General features: G+C 33.3%; 1 protein-coding gene across 3 annotated transcripts in view; it reads right to left on the bottom strand.

Moving 5' to 3' along the window:
- LOC107441868 (uncharacterized) overlaps window positions 1-20,229 on the bottom strand; it is a 257,831-nt gene that overhangs the window by 169,422 nt on the left and 68,180 nt on the right. The window contains exon 2 of one of the 3 annotated variants that reach the window (XM_043048077.2): window positions 514-599. The exons of 1 other annotated variant lie outside the window; for it this stretch is intronic. The gene's annotated coding sequence lies outside the window, so the exon portion shown is untranslated. Of the gene's footprint in view, window positions 1-513; window positions 600-10,873; window positions 11,130-20,229 lie in introns of those variants that run through there. One more of the 3 variants, XM_021146404.3, reaches the window with a different exon arrangement.

Here is a 20,229-nt window from a genome sequence, read left to right as displayed (position 1 = left end):
GATGTATGAATGGGTCCGCCCTATGAACGGGTGTGACGTATAGTGTGGCAGAAGTCGAATTCTTGACCATAGATGGCGCCACTGAAAAACAAGAAACGCACACTCTGCCTTAAATATGCTCGGTTTCACCAAGCAGGTTTGCTAGTGTAGTAAGTCGAATTGGAAATAGCAACAACAAGATTCACTGTCATCACCAGGATCAGATTGAATATAGTTAATAGCACGAGAGCCGGATTCGAAAGTACTGCGCCAAATATATCTTCAAGATTACAAAAATACCTTTGAGTCGAGGGATCTGTTTTCCTTAAAAAAGTAAATTAAAGGAGCGCTCTAGATTGGGTCATAGACTTAACAGTACAGAAATATATTAACTTATAAACCTAAATTAACTTTTCTGCTAAGAAACCACACTAAACATGAAATTTTCATGCAAACATCACAATTATGTAGAATAACAATTGGCAAGTAATTACTCAAAATCACATACAAATACATAACTTAAATGGTACTCACTTCTTCACATTTACAAAAAAGTTTTAACTTTACAACTTCTTAATCCAAAGATAGCAAAGACAAGATAATCCATAATGATTACTCACCTAGAATGAAATGAAAAATAAAAATTCAAAAGAGATGCTCACTAGACACTAATAACTAATATTATTAACATTAATTACGATAATAAGCTGCATGCAAAATAAATCTATTATCATTATAATAAATTAAAATAGACTTCACTGTTTTTAAAATCTGTCATAATCACAACTACACCTTAAATATTAATTTCTCATCTCAATTCTATGGAATAGAATCTCCAAATTAAAGCCTCTGCGTTTCGAGCAAATTTTTATGCAAAACATAGTAAAAAACATGTCAGCATGACTCATAAATATTTAAATAAAAAGCACTATAGATAGCAAGTAGGATTGAGTAATGATATACAAGAAAACAACTAAAAACATGACACTGATTAAATACAGGGTTAATATAAACTTTAAATTATGCATGGATAATTGAAATCACGCGTTATTCTCTAAACAGTGTGATGTTTGATTGAAATGTATAGTAAAAATCTTGTTAAAAATCAATATGCAACCTAAAATTAATTTAAAATTTTCATTTTCCAATAATTAAATAGTTCAAAAAAGTCACAATATGTAAATAAACAAGATATAAATATGGCGTATTTTAAACAAATAACTTAATCACTTCATTCGTTAATTAACATGATAATGAATTAAATATATTCAAGTTCCACTCAGCAAATTTTAAATGAAGTCATGATAATTGAAATAAACAGATATAAATATGACGCATTATAGAAGACGTAAATTCAGCACATCACTATTTAAATCACCCATTATTCGTTAACAAGAAACTTAACTAAAATACATAGAATATCATTTTCATAATCAATATATAAGTTAGAATGCATTAAATAATTAAAGTTAGAATTAATGTTGAATTAAAGTTAGAATGAATATTCCGATGAATGAATTAAAGTTAGAATGAATATTCCGATAAGAAAACTATAAACAAAGTCACGATAAAAATATGACGTATCATAAAAATCAAAACATAATTTAAATCATGGATTATTTGTTAATAAACGTGATATTTCACTAGAACCGATAGTATGGTACATTTTTATAATCAATAGATAAGCAAGAATTAATTAAATATATTCCTATAAGTAAACTTATGCATAAATCAAGTCGCGATAATGGAACAGAACAGATAAAAATATGACGTATTATAAAACATCGTCCTTTAAACTACACATTATTCTACAAATAACATGCTTTATGGTTAAAATACATATGAATTTCTTTCTTCATATTAATTGATAAACACAACTTAGAATGGATGGAATGTATCGATATTGCAATAAGTAAATAAAAAAGAAACTCGCGATGATGGTATTTAAAAGATATAGGAGTAATGAGAACAATAATATGACGAATTTATTACGCGTAAATTGAAAACACTATGATTCAAATCACACATTTTTATTTTATTAACATGATCTTGATTAAAACCTATAGTATAATAATCAATATTCTTTATATTTATTGATATACATAGCCTAACTGGAATTAAATGTATTTATTTTCCGATAAGAAAATAGTAAAGATAATCACGATAATTGGTTTCGACAGACATAAAAGATAAGATATATTTCAGAAGACGTAAATTCAAAATATCACGCAACTCTTGCAAGTAAAACAGAACTACAATAAGCCACTTAAAATATTACGATTTTTACCATTGCATAATATTACCCAACTATGGCTCAGAAAAGACATAATAAGCGCCATTTATAAACGAGAATATGCAAATTATCGCGAATATACACGGACAGAGTATTTGTACAGTTCAACCTCGAATAAGAAACGCTAAAACAACTCACATTATTGAGTAATCACGCCAAAAAGAAATCACTGAAAATTAAAACTTCGCCAAAACATAATGGATTAGTTTTCCTTCAATTAAATCTGAAACACACTGTTGTTGTGTAAGTTTCAAGTATAATAGAACCATGTAAATAGCATATCGTGTAATATAGAGGGGGGTGGCGAGTTTCGAAAGATAAAGTCATTATAATGACTGAGGCGACAGGGGATGGTAGAATACAATAATAATTGGTTGAATAAGTTTGGGCAATTGATTGATTGACTATGATAGATCATTATGATTGATGATTGCTTTTAAAAAAAATGAAGACCAAATGACGTTTCTTGTTGTATACTTACATAATTAGATACGGTTCTGATTTTTAAGTCAAAAATTAAAGGTAAATGCAGACATTATATGGAAAAAAGGTTGGTTCCAATCGTAGCTATTGGGGGGGGGGGCATCCAATAACAGAAATATAACCATTTCCGTACAAATTTAAGCAGGAAAAAGGTACCTATTCTAATTCGATAATGGTTATTCCAACTCTTGTTTAAAGGTTATATACAGATATTAAACCACTGCTTCTAGAAAACACAAAACAATACAAAGTGTGTTCAGAAAACTTGCAATAATTTCTAACTAAGAATTTAGATTTACCCCAGAGGACTAAAAGTTTAAAAAAAAAACTGGAGTATGTTTAAAACATAAATTCTAGCTTGATACTTTTATAATACAAAACAGACTTATGAAAAGTACACCTTAAATCTCTTTTAATGCAAGAAAAGATAATTAGGATATTAGGATCATCCTGCTATTCCTATTTACCCAACGAAGTTAAACCATCTATTTGCATATAACGCAAAAATGAGGTACCTCTCCAAAAAACATGAAAAGCAGAATGATTAAAAAGTCTAAAAACTTTCAAGTTATTTGCTCGTTCTAAAACCCAGATAATTCTATATGGCAAGATGGCATACATTGCTTAAAATTATAACTTTGTATCACGACCTTGGCGAAAGGGCTTAAAAAAATACCTGTAAGCAAATATATATATATATTTTTTTCTACTAAGAAATATCGGAAGTTTTAAATATTTTACCTAAAATTAGGCTTAAGATAATAACCATTCCACTACAATAATTGATCTATTTTTAAATAGCAATCAGAAAGATCTTTGGCTCAGGCAAGATTTATCTAAGACTTGAAACTATTTTTCACGTAATCGCCAACGCCACTTCCAGCTGAAAGACAAAGCTGACTTCAACAACCTAGTCGACAACATGCATGTAACCCAAGAGATGCAGGATTCATCAATCCATCGCCATTTTGGAACTTGAGGATCTTTATTCCGGCCATTGCTGACAGAGATGGGGGGCCCGCGTGCCTTATCAGAAAAATACCAGCGCTGAAATATCACGGAACGTGGGTGCAATTAGTGGGACGTTGTCTGGCAGCTGGATGGGAGGAGGGAGGAATGGAACAAAACAAGGGTATGGAACAGAATCTATTGGTGATGGAAGAGAAACCAGAATGCTACTAATTTCATCACTTTCTCATCTTTCAGTTGAGTTGTTTGTAACTAACGGCAGTAACAGCTTCCTTTTCTACCGGCGGAAATTCCGTTGATGGTTGAAAAATGGGAATAGATGATAGTTTCCGTTGTTGAAATGGTCGAAAGTAATCTTTAAATTTCGTTTTTGGAGATCTTAAAGAATTAACGCAACAGTAAACTTAACATTTCATTCATATGAGAAAAAAACAAGGATTAAAAATTCCAGCTCATTCACAATTGATATTTTCTGCACTTTTTCGGCGATGGGAACATTGTAAGTAAATATACATTTGCACTTTTATAAAATAAACAGACTTGAAACTCTTGAAACGTAAAACAATGGCAGGAGAAAAACACTTGCTTTAGTGTTATTGGCACTGAAGACAAAGACACCTAACAAGCTTAAATGAAATAGAAGCACAAGCATTAGCACCACAGTGCAAAATTAGAACCTGTGCAACACTAAGTAATACTTTTTTTTTATATATAAAATTAGATACTCAATTTGAAAAAAAAAATAAAAAATCAGAATTTTCTTTGAGCTAGTAATATACACGCAAACACAGAGAATGAGAATTGTGAGTTATGAGCATTTGTTTTATAAAAGTCGAACCAAGGATTGTCTTTTTTTCTTTTTTCATCAAGTGAAGAAAATCTTTGGTTCTATAATAATCGTAGAATTTGGTTCTGTAATAATCGTAATCGTTTGGTTCTATAATAATCCAGAGTTGCCATCACACGAAAACGAAGACATATGCTTTTAGAATAATCTTGAATAGAATTGCTATCACGTGAAGGAAATTTAATTTGATAAATAGTCAGAAATGGAATCGTCATGAGAAGAAAGCATATATAGTTATTTAAAAATCTGAAATAGAAATACCATCACGTGAGGATGTCGTCTGTTTCAATAAAATTCAGAATGGAATTGTCATCACTGTATTAATAATATTCGGGAACAAAATTATCAACAGACGAAGATGGTACCTGTTTTATTAATAATCATGAAACGAAATTATCACAAAGAGAAGAAATTATTTAGCAGTACTCTACTAAGAAATGGATTTTGTCTTATAACATTAAGAACAGTGTTATCATCACACACTGATAAAAAATATGTATGGTCAAAAGTACCAAAATATGGTAAGTTTACCACGTTTCAGGTTGTATGGGAGCAACAAAATCCTCGGCAATTTTGACCGAAGCTCTTAGGTAATGATTTTGGTAAAATTAACACTAAATATGGTTTTATATTATGATATAAAACATAATGATTTTATTATGATACTTTAGAGCATAGTATAGGAAACCACTTATCCGGATAAATTGACTTTTCAGTTTTGTATTTGTCATTAAACTAGTGGGCTGCGCCCCCTGCTCGCTAACACTCACCCACCCCCGAAAACTGCTACGCAATCTTATATGGTTTGCTTCGCTCGCTACTAACTTAGATACATTGCAAATTCACAAAATTCTAAGAATTCAAAACAATCATTTAAATCCATATAACGACTTTTTTTTTTTTAAATTTACATCTTTTTAGTAAATACTAAGTCATTAAAATAAATTTGAATTCAAATAAATGACATGTAATTCGTTAAACCTGTTAGAAATGAGCTATAGTATAATTCGTGATATAAATCAAAAATCGTCAAATAAATTCGTAATATATAAATTAGTGAAAAAAAGCGCTTTCGACAAAATACTAAAATAGAGATCTATCGACAAAGACTACTCACTCCTGCCTAACTAAATAGTATGAGATTGCCGCAGCTGATGCTCTCTGGTTATTTCAGTTTCCGTTTTTAAAAACGCTATATGTTGAGCCACCTCGGCTAGAATTGGCATGTGACATTTTTAGTGGCAATCATTGGCCGATTTTCTAGCGTTGCTATTCGGGGAGTTTTAATGAGGCTTCTTTTTTTTTGTCGCCGTGTAAGAGAAATAGTAACNATAGTATGAGATTGCCGCAGCTGATGCTCTCTGGTTATTTCAGTTTCCGTTTTTAAAAGCGCTATATATTGAGCCACCTCAGCTAGAGATGGCATGTGACATTTTAGAATTGGCAGTTTTAATGAGGCTTTTTCTTGTTGCCGTGTAAGAGAAATAGCAGCATAAACAAAATTAAGCAAACGTTGCCACCGGTGGAAAAGAAATACAGCCAAAATTTGGGAGCCACGTAAGAGAATAATATATATTAGATGTGTAGTATTAAGAACTTTAAATTTAAAAACCAATTTTCATAAAAACTTTACAATACGAACGAAAAAAATACTAAAGGAATGGCTTAATGTTTGAAAAACCAGAATCAGGCCAGTTATAAAATAAAATAATGATTTCAGAACTTTGACGAAATGTTCGGGGCATACACCAGAAACGGTTTTGTCAAAAATGAAAGTTTCATGAAAGTGTCTATTTTTTACTGATTAAAAAATGATACAACATAAAGATTAAAAAATGATATCCAAAGCCGAAAATATTTCTCATAATATTCGAAAATAGAACAGTAGTGGAGAATAAATAATCTCAGCTGGACCGTCTTCTAATATTAGATGATTCACGCATTTATTGATTGAAATTCCTCTTTCTGCAGAGCGTGCTCTTTTTACCACCTGCTATTCATTAAATAAAGTTTACGACACACAGTAAATTTAATCACTAGAAAGCTACCTCCACGCGATAATAAAACGGCTATTAAAGCTTTCTTCGCTGTTCAAATTAAAATTTATCCTCTTACTAAAGTCTTGTTACTATGTCATATCAAGTTATATTACTAAAGAAATATTTAGAAATATTCCCCGAAATGCTATAGGCTCAATAAATAATAAATTTTTATGCAAAACTAATAAAAATATTCAAAAATGGGATTCGATATTTATCCTTCAGACATGTGTAACTATTGACTTAATTTATTAAAAAATTTAAATTCATTCTGCAAACAAAAAAAAAATTTTTTTTTCTTTGAACTAATAATATTTCTTAATTGGAGACGTGAGTAAAAAGAGAAACAAGATCAAATACACAAATATATTCATTTTTAAGAAACGGTTTAGTAAAATATATCACGATATCTAAAGTAAGATTACAGCAATTAATTGATACTGTCCGCCTATGTCAACAACGCATTCAAAATTATCTTATACAACTTGCGAACTTCAATGGTAACCTCGCCGAATACGCAGCACTGAATTTAAATATTCTAATTTTACAATCTTCTAATTCTAACACCTTAATTAGTTTTAAACAATATATCAATAATTTTTTTTTTCGCCGCTTAACTGTCGCCGGCGCGGAAGTACTTTGATTTAAGAATTGCAAATTGAACTATTTGCAAGACGATGTCCGCGAGTTGATTAAGTTCTTTAAGTATTGCATTTCAGTAATAGTTTAAAATCTGTTAAATCACACACTATTCGGAAGAAGCATTAAAATTATTTCCATCTTTGTCATGAGATACGATAGAAAATCATCCCAATATTTTTTTACGTGCCGTACATTGTAAAAAATTCTGGATCAAATTGCTGTATAAAGTACCGGCACTTTGGGTGCATCATCCGTAAAATCCATTTTATCTCTATCATTTCAGTAATATTTGTTTAATTAGAGTGATTAGAGAATTTCCCGTAAATTAATACTGTAAAAAATACGTTATATCAGATTTTTTATTTGTTTTCTTACTTGCTCCGGTAAAAATAGATTTCAAGGCAAAATGCACCGGCACCTTGGATATCGGCACGTTTTACTGTAATTTGATCTAGAATTGAGTGTCGTATCAATATATGGTATTGAGCCTTGTTGGCTCAGGGGATAAAGCGTTCGCCTACCAATGATGTCAACCGGGTTCGAATCCAAGCGATGGCTGGTCGATACGAATTCCGCATCCTGCTTGCACTGGCCACAGTGCTGACGAAAATTATCCTCAGTGGTAGATGAATCATGGGTTAGAGTCATCATCGGTTACCGTGGAAGATTTTCGTGGTTTTCGTCTCCATGTAACGCAAATGCGTGTTAGTTCCACCAAGAAGTCCACCACGGAGGCCAAATTTATCCCAATGCTTGATCCAGAAGATCCCTTGTCTCCTGGATTAGGTTCAAGATTACAAGGATACGGAGTTAAACATTAGTAGTCGTAAACACCAAAAAATATATGCTTTAGCTCGAAAAAAGCAAGCTCCGTGACCAATAATCAGCATGCCCGTAAGCGGAACCATAGCACCGTTTATGTTCAAAATTTCAACAGCCATTTTGGAATGGATCAAATATAAATCTAAATAACTGCTTCGTCACTAAGCTTTTATTTCTATAAAAATACAAAATTATTCTAAATAAATACTTGACGTATAACTTACTATTCAACACTACTTAAATTATTACTTAAGACAATCTTACAAAATATAATCTAAATAAATATACTTAGCGTCCCATAACAAATTTTTTAACACTACTTAAATTATTACTTAAGACAACCTAACAAAATGAGTAATAACTAAAGTGCTGCCAATAGTTATAGAAACACCAGAGTTTTTGGTACCACGTAAGAAAAATATTTATAATTTTCTTAATTAACAAAAAGTGCTTATTCTAGTGAAAACAATTTGAACTTAAAAATAAGGCGTTATTGTTATAGCCTGTTAATATCAACATGTGCAAAAACGTTACATTGTATCTGTAAGCAATTATAAATATTTGACGCAAAAAATATTCTAATTCTCGATACTTTCGGGAAAAAAATTTGAAGTAAAAGCAATTCAGAAATCCGGTCTGTCAGAATATTTGAATAGATCCATCACAAAACAGGAAACGAGAATAGAATCTTTGACAACTTATAAATTTACTTCCTGCATAAATACAAGTATTTTGTGGTATCTACAGAAATATTGAGCCATATAAAGAAAAAAATGGACAATAATTTTGCGCTTTTTATAAGAAAATAATACATCTAATAAGAAAATAATCACACGATTTTTATTACTTAATGAATAGTTAATAATAATAATGATTAGTAGTAGCGAAAACCGGTTTTTAATGATTTCAAAAACACCAAAAATGCTTTAAAAAATATCAAAGATACCCTTAAAAATTCTCTTGTAAACAAACTTTCTTTTTTCTTTTTTTAACTTAATACAATGCAGAGTAATTAATTTTATCCAGTTCATCAACGTTAAGCAAAAATTCGTATAAGTAGAAAAAAGTGACAATCAGTTAAAATGTGTAAAAGTTGAAAAAATGAAATGTAATTCCTCAAGACTTGAAAAATATCCAAAAATTAAAAGAGATACCCAAAAGTATCACAAAAAAGGCCCTAAAATGAAAACTAAATACCTCAAAATCTGAAAACAAAATATTCTAAAGGGACAAAAAACACAAAAACTTCAAATGTCATCAAAGGCCAGGTGGTAATGATACGCATTTCATTTTGAACTTACATATGAAATTTGATATCCCATAGTTAAAAGTTTCATATAATTAACAATGAGGATAGTTAACAATCAACAATCCCTTATGTGCAAACAAAATTAACAGTAGAAAGTAAAGATACATAAGAAGTTGAAGAAGAAATTCTATATGGTTAATACATAATAGGTTACAAATAAAACTTAATGGTTCTTATTACTATGCTTTTTTTTCTTTCAAATAAATAAAAATTTCCCCAATTGAATAATAAATTGGTCTAAAATAACAAAAGAATGTGTTTGTTTGTCTCTCTTACAGCGCTAGAAAAAAAGAATTTTTTTTTTTGCACCAGATTAGCCTTACGCATTGTTACAAATTAAACGGTAAGCACCTTTTCTTTTTGTACCCAATTATCGACAATCTATTGATTATCGACCTCTATCGACAATCAATAGCATCATTTTCGGCGCAGAATAATACCAAGAACTCATCAAACCCGGCCGGAGAAGCCTGGTTAGCAGGAGGGTACTGGAACCACGTTCCTGAGAACGGGAATTCGAATCCAACCGGCCGAAGACTCTCCTTGTAATAAATGGAGTCTGGTGCACGTTAAATCTGTCGGGTCACAAAGTCCTCCATGTTCTCCTAACAAATTATACATCTGGGGATACTGAATTGGAGATAGATCGTCTCTTGGTTCAAAATTAATATCTGTGGATGTATGAATGGGTCCGCCCTATAAACGGGCATGACGTATAGACGTGGCAGAAATCGAATTCATTGCCATAGACGGCGCCACTTAAAAACAAGAAAAAATTGCACTAAGTGCCTTAATCGCTTACGACAACAGCAACAACTCATCAAACTCGATAGTGGAAGTAGTTGAACTACGAAAAGGGTATTTAGCTCAATCTAGCAAAAGTTCGAAGGCTTTTAGTTTTGTCCAATATATACACTAGACACCATTGCTCTTAAGCAAGCAAATTATTTCACTGTTTTTTAGTTATAATCAAAGAAATAATTTTAGAAGTATGAAATATCCAAAAATGCAGAAAAGCAACCTTAAAAACAAAAAATTAAAAATCCACTATCAATTGTTAAATTATACTTAGTATTTTCATTAGAAGACTAAGATTGATTAGGGGACCGAGTGATCGTTATGTATTCATGTGACCCATGTTCGAATCCATGACTGGGTAATTCGGGTACTACCTGTGGATTACGCCAACCACTATGTTGGCGCAAAATACATATCCCCAGTCATTGCCTCCAGGTGAACCACGGGAAGACAGTGATTTTTTTTTTTTTTCCAGACTTAGTTTCACTCTAATTACAATACTTGATACAGAATTCCCTTTCTCTTTTGGGTCAGGTTCAAAACATCAATGATTAACATGAGAAACCACAAATCTGTTCGATTCGTGTTAGATAAAAAATGGCCTTTGAATGAAATAAATTCCATAAAAATTCCCTTTAAATATGAATAAGTTTGAAAAAAATCATTCCATAAATAAAATTAATAAAACATACCTCTAATGAAAGTATCCAAACATAATTTCGCCAAATAATCCAATGTATACCGAAAACATATAATCCATCTGACACATAAATAAAGAAAATAATAACCAGAGTCTACACAAAAAAAATCCCAAACCGAAAAGGTAATCCAAAAAAAATCCCACTTCACATAGAGAAATCTTCGGCGAAAGCACCCCACACACAACCAGCAAAAGATTCGAATAGAATCTAATCGCCTTCAGCAGTCGGCAAAGAAATGATTGCGGGTGACAGAACGCAAAGAGATGCCTCCTCCAATCAGCGAAGAACTTATAGAAGGGGGCATACCTGGCCGAATAGGGAAGTCAAAACCCGTCCCTAGATGAAGAGGGGGGTTATGACAGCCAAAGGAAAAAACTGCCCCACCCTTTCAAGCAGCTGTTGTAGTTGTTTGGCTTCAATATTACCCCATGGTGACAAAGTGATTAATGCCATGCGTCAAAAACTATACACCGATCTGATCGGACAGTCCCTTCAATGGAATCGTCAGTGTCCACGCCTCAAAAGAAAAATTAGGAACACACGCCTATTGTTTGGCGAGAAAATATCCAGAGGGATAAGCATGAAATTGCTCTTTGCTTTAATATCAAGTGGATAATAGTTGTTTACAATAAGGAAAAGATGAATTCAGTGAAATTTTTTTTTCCTGTCCAGTTCGTAATCATTAAAGTAATCGATCTCAATTGTTCGGGTCTGGAAGAAAAAGTTGTTTTTAAGTAATAATTCATGAATAAGGACACTGGTAATGATGATGTGTGTTTGTAGATAACATTTTGATAATGGTATTTTGGAAGATCAAATTCTGCTTCATCTTCATAACTAATTTAAGATTTAAAGTATAGAAAAAGTGAGTTCAGGCAGACCTAGAGTAAGCCATGAAGTTCAAATTGCTTTTCATTTTGATATTTTGAAAATTTCTTTTCAGTAGTATTTGAAACTTCGTGGCTTACTCTAGATTTTCTGAGAGTTCAGGCAGACCTAGAGTAAGCCATGAAGTTCAAATTGCTTTTCATTTTGATATTTTGAAAATTTCTTTACAGTAGTATTTGAAACTTCCATGGCTTACTCTAGATTCGCCTGAATTCACCTTTTCTATACTTTGAATCTTAAATTACTTATGGGGGTGAAAGAGAATTTGAGATGAGAAGATTCTCTCGTGGTATAGCTTCCTCTTAAATCTGAGTAATTTAGAGCCTAATTAAAAGCGTCCAGCTCTTTTATCAGACTTTCTTAAAGTACATTGATTCTGTACTGTTTCAGCATTAATAAGTATACAAAAAATGTTCATAAATCTACAGAAAATTTTTTTTATAAATTTTTAAAATTCAAACATTAATCTAATTTTTAAGAATAGTTTGTTTAAAACATGCGTAATTTCGTCACATTATGAGAAAAACCATGAAAATGGCCATGGAGTCGGGAGCGGTACATATTACTAATTTATCAGCCATAATCAGGATTCGAACATATATCCCCTCATTCTGAGACAAGCACTCTATACATTGATCAAACAGCCGACCGAATTTTCATTTTACTGCTGCTTATGTTAAACTCCCATAGCCTTGTAATTTTGAACCCAATTCAGAAGACAAGGGTGCCTTCGTGAAGGACTTTTTAATGGAACTAACCCGCATTTGCGTTACATGGAGAAGAAAACCTTCCACGGTTAGCCTATATTTTACGTCAGTCGTGAAACTGTTGGTCGGTATATTTGTAAATCAAATTGCCTAAAATAATTGTATATCCAATACTTTTTTTAATCGTTTTGCAAGGAAATTCAGTAAATCGCACATTCGGATACATCAATATGACTGGGTATAATCGTACCTTTTAAATTTGATCTAAATTTAATCTGAATTTATCCCATGTTCGGTAGCTTAACAGCTAGTTCCAATAGTACAAGTAGCTTAATTAATGCGTTATCTTACAAAAAAATAGATCGTTAGACAATTAGACGGAGAAAAACATTGAAGAGATAATAGCTTGACGCTCTCACGACACAATTAAAAAGAATATCTCCGTTGCTGCCAATTAAGCACCAATTACAAGGGTTTACATTTCTTGACATAAAAAAAATAATGAATTATTCTTCTAAAAATAATGACAAAAATAAGTAACTGTAGCAACACCAAAACATCTGAGGCGAATTTTTTTTTTTTAGCTATAGCAACAACAAAAAAATAATAAATAAAATGAACCTAAATTCTTTTAGAATAATTACATTTTATTACCGTCGTTGAACAGCAGACCCAATTTTTGGGTTTATGGCTATTAATGTACAACTCCGTAGCCTTGTAATTTTGAAACTAATCCAGAAGACAAGGGAACTACTGGATCAGGTATTGGAAGAAATTCATCTTCGCGGAGGACTTTTTGAAGGAATTAACCCACATTTGCGTTGCATGGAGAAGAAAACCACCCACGGTTAGTCTACCTCTGAGGATATTTTACATCAGCGCTGTGATCGGTGCGAGCCGGGTACGGAATTCGTATCATCAACCAGCCATCGCTGAGATTTGAACCCGGTTCACCCCATTGGAACGACAGCTCTCTGTCATCTAAGCCACCACAGTTCCAGAATAATTACATTGACTTAACGGTGATAAAAATTTCTCAAAACGTTGGCACATTTCAAATTTACCATGAGTTTACCAAATTATTACTTGTTTATAAAATCGCACTCCGTATTTCATACAATTATTTGATTTTAAAACAAGCACGAATACGGGATTTTTCCATAATCATAGCCCTTATTAATGCAATAATACTATTACATGAAGATACATTCAATAGTTTTTCATGTTTTACAATAAACAATTGTCATTTTAAAATCAGATAATTGTTTCAGACACAATAATGGTAGTAACCTCATACGTAGTAATTATATGTTGCTTCAAGGTAATTTTTGAACCAACAAATCGCTTCATATCACTTTGTCGTTTTGAATAGTTTTATATATATAATGCAAGTACCTTAAGCGGGTTTGGGATTTGTTTAATTCTGCTCACAAGGCCGAAAGGATATGAATATTGCTTAAGCAAGGCCCTAAAACTCCTTACTTTTAAATTTTTAGACATGAAAAAAAAAACAAGTAAAATAAAGTAACAAAATTGAATTGAATGTGGGGTTTAGTGGCACAAGGTCCAAAAAAGGACATACTGCGCCAAACACACGGTTTTATATAGTAACAAAAAATTTCGAAAAAGAAAATAAACTATAAAAATTTTTAGCATGGACGCGGTTTTTGGTTTGCTATATTGGCTGACAACGTTTGTAGTTTGCTATTTCTCTGAAGAATCTAGCTTACGTAATATTTGCTAATGTAATATACATGCTTATGTCAAATTTCTTGCTTACGTAAAAGACATGCTTACGCTTAATAGACATGCTTATGTAGAAACATGATTCGCAGTATTTGAACAGTCCATAACAGTATGGTGTGCCATATTTAGTTTAAAATTTGCTAATTGCATTGTATCGTAAAGTAATTTTAAAATCAGCCGGTCGTTCCTTACATAATAATATGAGGATTACAAAATCAATTAATCGACACAATAAGGGTATTTTTAAAATCAAATAATCATACGACTTGGTTATAATAATCACCATAAAATTAAATACGAGAAATACATAAAACGCAGAATAAACATTTACGCAACCATGGAGAAATCTGTAATAAGATAAGTTTACTTTCCTTTCAAAACAAACCTAATTTTGGATGTCGTCACTTGCTTAAGCTAAGAACCAAAATTAAATATCTGCACATAAAAATTGCAAACGCAGTAGCTTGTATATATATTTTGTAGTCAGGCGACATAATTCACGTAAATCACTCACTCACATACAATGCACTGAATAATGGATTCAACACTTTCCCATGAAAGCAAATTTTGGCTAAGTACCAACTCAGCCTGACGAATCGTGAACAGTTTTCCCCAATTCCCAAAACGCCGACAGTTTCAGATATTTTAAATATGCTCCCATCCCGATGACCGCTGCTCCCAGAGTTCAATAAAATATTTCAGTGGGTCAGTGGCATCACTAGCAGTGGCCTCTGTTGCTATGGTAACGGAAATCTGGTGGGCACAAAGCGCTGACGAAGTTTGGACGTGTACAATTTCGTTCGTTTCCCGTTGTACCGGCGAGAATAATTAGTCAGCGTTAAACAATTTCGGTTCTAAATTTCATACGGGCCATTAAATGCTTAGAAAGGGACAAGCGGGCCAATAACTTAGCTCTGTTCAAAAGATAGAATTGAAGCGGTTTAAGTTACAGCTAAGCATTTAAGGTGTATTTTATCGCATTATTATGCTATACTTTAATGATATAATACTATATGCGTTAGGGTATTTTAATGATACTCAAATGAATTTTATTGTTTATAGCATGGTAGAAAATTGAAAAAAAAAACAATTAATTAAACTGATTACTGATTTGGTTATTAAAAATAGAACAACAACGTATAAGATAGCAAATAACGTAGTTAGGGAAAGATGATAATATTATTACTGTATTGTGCTCTTAAAAAACTATCATCAGTTATGTATTATAGTATTGATGACAAAACTTCTTTTTCCTTATCAGGCCGTCCCGCAGGGGACTGATCATTAAGACACGGTTCCCAGCAGATCACCGAAGTCAAGCATCACTGGCTGCGGTCAGTGTGCGGGTGGGTGACCCACTTGGATCAGTTTGCGTAGGGACCGAGGGTATGCGGTATTGGTCCTCGTTAAACTGTGCTACCGTAAAGTGCTCGACTTCGCGCGCTGGTCGTTGGGCTACCGAAGCGGGGGTGCCATCCCCTCTGCAGAGGCTCAAAATTGTGATGGCATGTCTTCGGATCATTCTCAGGGATGTTTCCCAGACCGTCGCCAATAGCCCATTGTGAAGTTCTAGTGCGACGTAAATGAACTACAACAACCTTATCAGGTCAAAAATATACGGGCACCAAAAAGAAGTAGATCTCGCTCTGGTTTGGGGCAGTTTTTCATGGTTTGGTCAATGTCCCTTGGTTAATGCGTTTTTTTTTTTAAATAATCCGTCGTTGAACAGACGACCCAATTTTGGGTTTGCTACTACTAATGTTCAACTCTGTAGCCTTGTAATTTTTAACCAATCTAGAAGACAAGGAAACTCCTAGGTCAGTACCCACAGAGGTATTGATTTGTTATGGGAACTTGGGGGAATTTGAGACTCGACAGATTTAACGTACATCAATCACCCTCAGTCTCTGGCCGGCGGGAATCGAACCCACGAACTCTTGGACATGGACCCAGTGCGGACGAAATGGGTGTTCAAAGGTTAAGTTGGCTTTTCGGCCCCCGGACCTAAATCTCATAAAAGAAAAGAAAAATCTTCTGGACGAATTAGAATGTGGATTACGTACCCAGCCTTATTGAGTCAAAAACAGCAGTGTGTTTGTGATGAGCGACTGGAAGTTTATTTATATGATCATAAATCAAAAACTGGTGAAAAGTCTCCCCAGACGTAAGAAAGCAGTTGGGATCAACATCAGTTTGGCCAGATAGATAGTACCTAACCGATCATCAGTCTCTGATGATCGGTAGATGTACAGTCGGCAAAAAAAAAAAGATATCACCCTGAATAATTTTCGTTCTAATGATCGGATTTTCACGAACTAAGTGTTAATCTTAATGGTTCCTGGGGGTGACCTNAAATTGTGATGGCATGTCTTCGGATCATCCTCCGGGATGTTTCCCAGACCGTCGCCAATAGCCCATTGTGCAGCTCTAGTGCGACGTAAAGTAACAACAACAACTTCCAGCAGGCAAACTGCTTCATTCTCATATCGAGACTTTCACGACTACAATTTGACTAAATGTGTGTTCAAAGGTTAAGTTGGCTTTTCGGCGCCCGGACCTAAATCTCATAAAAGAAAAGAAAAGCCTTCAGGACGAATTAGAATGTGGATTACATACCCAGCCTTATTGAGTCAAAAACAGCAGTGTGTTTGTGATGGGCGACTGGAAGTTTATTTATATGATCATAAATCAAAAACTGGTGAAAAGTCTCCCCAGACGTAAGAAAGCAGTTGGGATCAACATCAGTTTGGCCAGATAGATAGTACCTAACCGATCATCAGTCTTTGATGATCGGTAGATGTACTACGTAAGTTGATGTAACGTCGATGCGATATCATGTATAACCGATCATCAGTTTCTGATGATCGGTTATACATGATATCTCATATACGTTATTCGCCACGTTACGCATCTACGTCGTCATTTAATAATGCAGCACAAATACACGGTTTATTCTGGGGAACTTTTTGTTGGGGTTGAACTTTATAGCTCTGAAAGTTTTCCACATTTTCCTCCATTCAAAATCGTCGCTAAAATCTAGTTAGTTTTAAAAAAAAATGGTTAAACCTCAGGTTATAAAATTCAGTAGAATATCATCATTTGGACATGTGTGAAAAATTGTATTGGTTAAAAATCATAGATCAATTAGTTACAATTACCTGGATCTCCGCTGAAACTAGTAATTATGAAGATAATTAGATGACCACCGAGTGTATTTCTGACTGAAATTGTGATTGTTTCGTTTATTATCATCTCCATACCTTGATCTCCATTCAAAATTGTAGTGACGGAAACCAGCTGGTTATGATAACCAAATTCGTTCACATACTTATTATGGGTCAGTACCATAACCACCGTTTATATTATATACCACCTCTTATATTTCTGCCAAAAATTGTCAGTTTAATATTATCATCTGTCTAGATAAAAACCATAATAATGATTGCAAAAATACCATTTCATGGCTTAGATTCTAGTTCTGACTTCTGACTTACGGTTATGAAGATGAGATGAAGATCATCACATAACTGTCTAAAATCGCAAAGATGAGCAGTTAATTTTTATTCCTTGGGTATTCATTCAAAATTGAACTGATGAAATCAGTAGTTGCAACCACCTTATGAAACGTCAAAAATTGGGTGAATGAAAAATCACAGCGTGTACGCAATTTACGCAACATTTTTACAGCCATTTCTTTGCAAAAGCTAACCAATTAGGCGTAAATATCTGCACGGTGCCGTAAACGCCGTAGTAACCGATTCAAATTACCAACTTAGAATTCTTAATTAATTTTTTTATAATCGTCGTTGAACAGCCGATTCAATTTTTGGGTTTACGACTACTAACGTTCAACTACGCAGTTTTGCCCCTCCAGAAGACGAGGGAACTTCTGGATCAAGTATTGGGAGAAATTTGACTTCGTGGAGGACTTTTTAGATGGAACTAACCCACATTTGCGTTACATGGAGAGGTAGACCAATTGAACCTCCCACGGTTAGTCTGATGGCAAGGGGACTCTAACCCATGATCCGTCTACCACTGAAGATATTTCACGACAGCATTGCGGTCGGTGAGAGCCGGATGCGAAATTCGTATCGACCAGCCAAACTGGAACTCGAACCCGGGTCACCTCATTGGAGGGCGAACGCTCTATCCCCTGAGCCATCGTGGCTCAGAATTCTTAATTCGCTCTTCCAAAGTAAAATATTCTACTCAGAAATCTCCAAACACGAAGCATTATTTCAAAATGAAAAGATCAAACAATAAATTTGGCACACAAAAGTTGGCGATGAAAATGGGGGGCTGGGGGGGATGGTCCTTGAGAAAATAACGAGCTAGCCATAAAAATATCTAGAGCAATCTTCGCATCATTATTCTAAAATATTAATCGAACCTTTAAAAAGTCCTCGACTAAACTTCATCTTCTGCAGAATAAGCGTAGAACATTAAAGGTGCTTTGGCGCTGAATATTCATGGAGTTCGCAAATTGACATATTGCGCCATGGCGAAAATTTTGTCTCCTTCTTTTAGTGGAGAACAAAAAAGAAATTACTACTTGGCTCTATTACCCGTGAAGTAAAAAGAACGCGANGTGCTTATTTTAAGGAACAAGGCTAAATCCTTTTCTGTTAGTCTACTTCTGAAATAATTTTTTCTAAGGTTCATAATTGAAAACTCTTGTTCACGTATATAAGATTAAGCTAACATAGCACTGATTTTCTGGGCGTGAAATTTTAAATTTTGGAAACTAGCTTTTGGTAATGATTTGTCAAACTTAGGCATATTTAGTCAAAGTGGTTAATCTGTGCTTGCTTAAGTATGCATTAGTTTTTAATTCTTAAAACCATAAATGCGATTAGTTACATATGTTAGACGTATGACAATGTTACGTATGTAAAATACAATGTAACATATAAAAAATACAATGTTACAAATGCAAAATACAATGTTACAAATGTTAGATATATGACAACGTTATAATGTTAAAAACATATGTTACATAACTAAAATTTATGTTGAAGAAGTTTTAAAGAGATTTTTTATACCTATGTGACTGAAATTAATTTTTCCCAAAAAAAATTTTCATCATCCAATATTTTGGGAGCTTTGAATGGTCACACCTGGCTTAAGAGTTACGTTAAATTAATAACTATTTTATAGTTCGTTTGCATGTCTCTTCTTAGAATCATTTAATCTAGGGCCAGGATAGTCGTTTGACTCGCGTCGGATAGCGTTGGACTCGTGTTAAGTTCGAATCCTGCCGGCCGAAGACTCCCCGTGTATTAAATGGTGACTGGTGCACGTTAAATCCGTCGGGTCCACAAAGTCCTCCAAGTTCCCATAACAAATCAATACCTCTGGGGTTACTGAACCAGGAGTTCACTTGTCTTCTGGATTGGGTTCAAAATTCCACGGCTACGCAGTTGAACACTGGTAGTCGTAAACTCAAAATTTGGATTGGCTCTTCAACAACGTTTATACAATAAAATAAAATCATTGAACTTGCATTAATTACCTTTTGATTTTACGTATTACTGACACAATCTAAGTGTAAAATAATAAAAATTAAATATAGGTATTTAAATATAGAATTAATTCTAAAATTCTTCAAATTCTTAAATCCTGAATTAACCACGTTTTTCGAGTTTATTTCGTAAAATAAAATGTAAAAGCCCCAGTTTAAGTGCCTTACAATTAATTGAGGCTAAGCAATAATCTCAAACTCTCCATCGATACGATCTTCAAGAATTGTCTTGAGATTTAGAACGGACAGTTAATTTAAATATTTTTGAAAAAATCGCCAATTTGGAGAGATTTTTCTCCTAACTAAAAATACCAAAATCAATGAATAATTTTCAACTTTTGCAAATTTGTGTTTGTCCTGAATGAAGAGCTGGATTAACTTTTTATATATTAAAAAATTAGATCATAAATGCTTTTTAATTTCACAAAACTGAAGTTTTTCTACATGATGACGTTTTGCGCCATTTTCAGAATTAGCTTAAA

Source organism: Parasteatoda tepidariorum, chromosome 5, assembly GCF_043381705.1.
Source record: "Parasteatoda tepidariorum isolate YZ-2023 chromosome 5, CAS_Ptep_4.0, whole genome shotgun sequence".
Lineage (NCBI taxonomy): Eukaryota > Metazoa > Arthropoda > Arachnida > Araneae > Theridiidae > Parasteatoda > Parasteatoda tepidariorum.
Note: the sequence above shows the minus strand (reverse complement) of the source record. Positions and strands in the feature narration are given on the sequence as shown.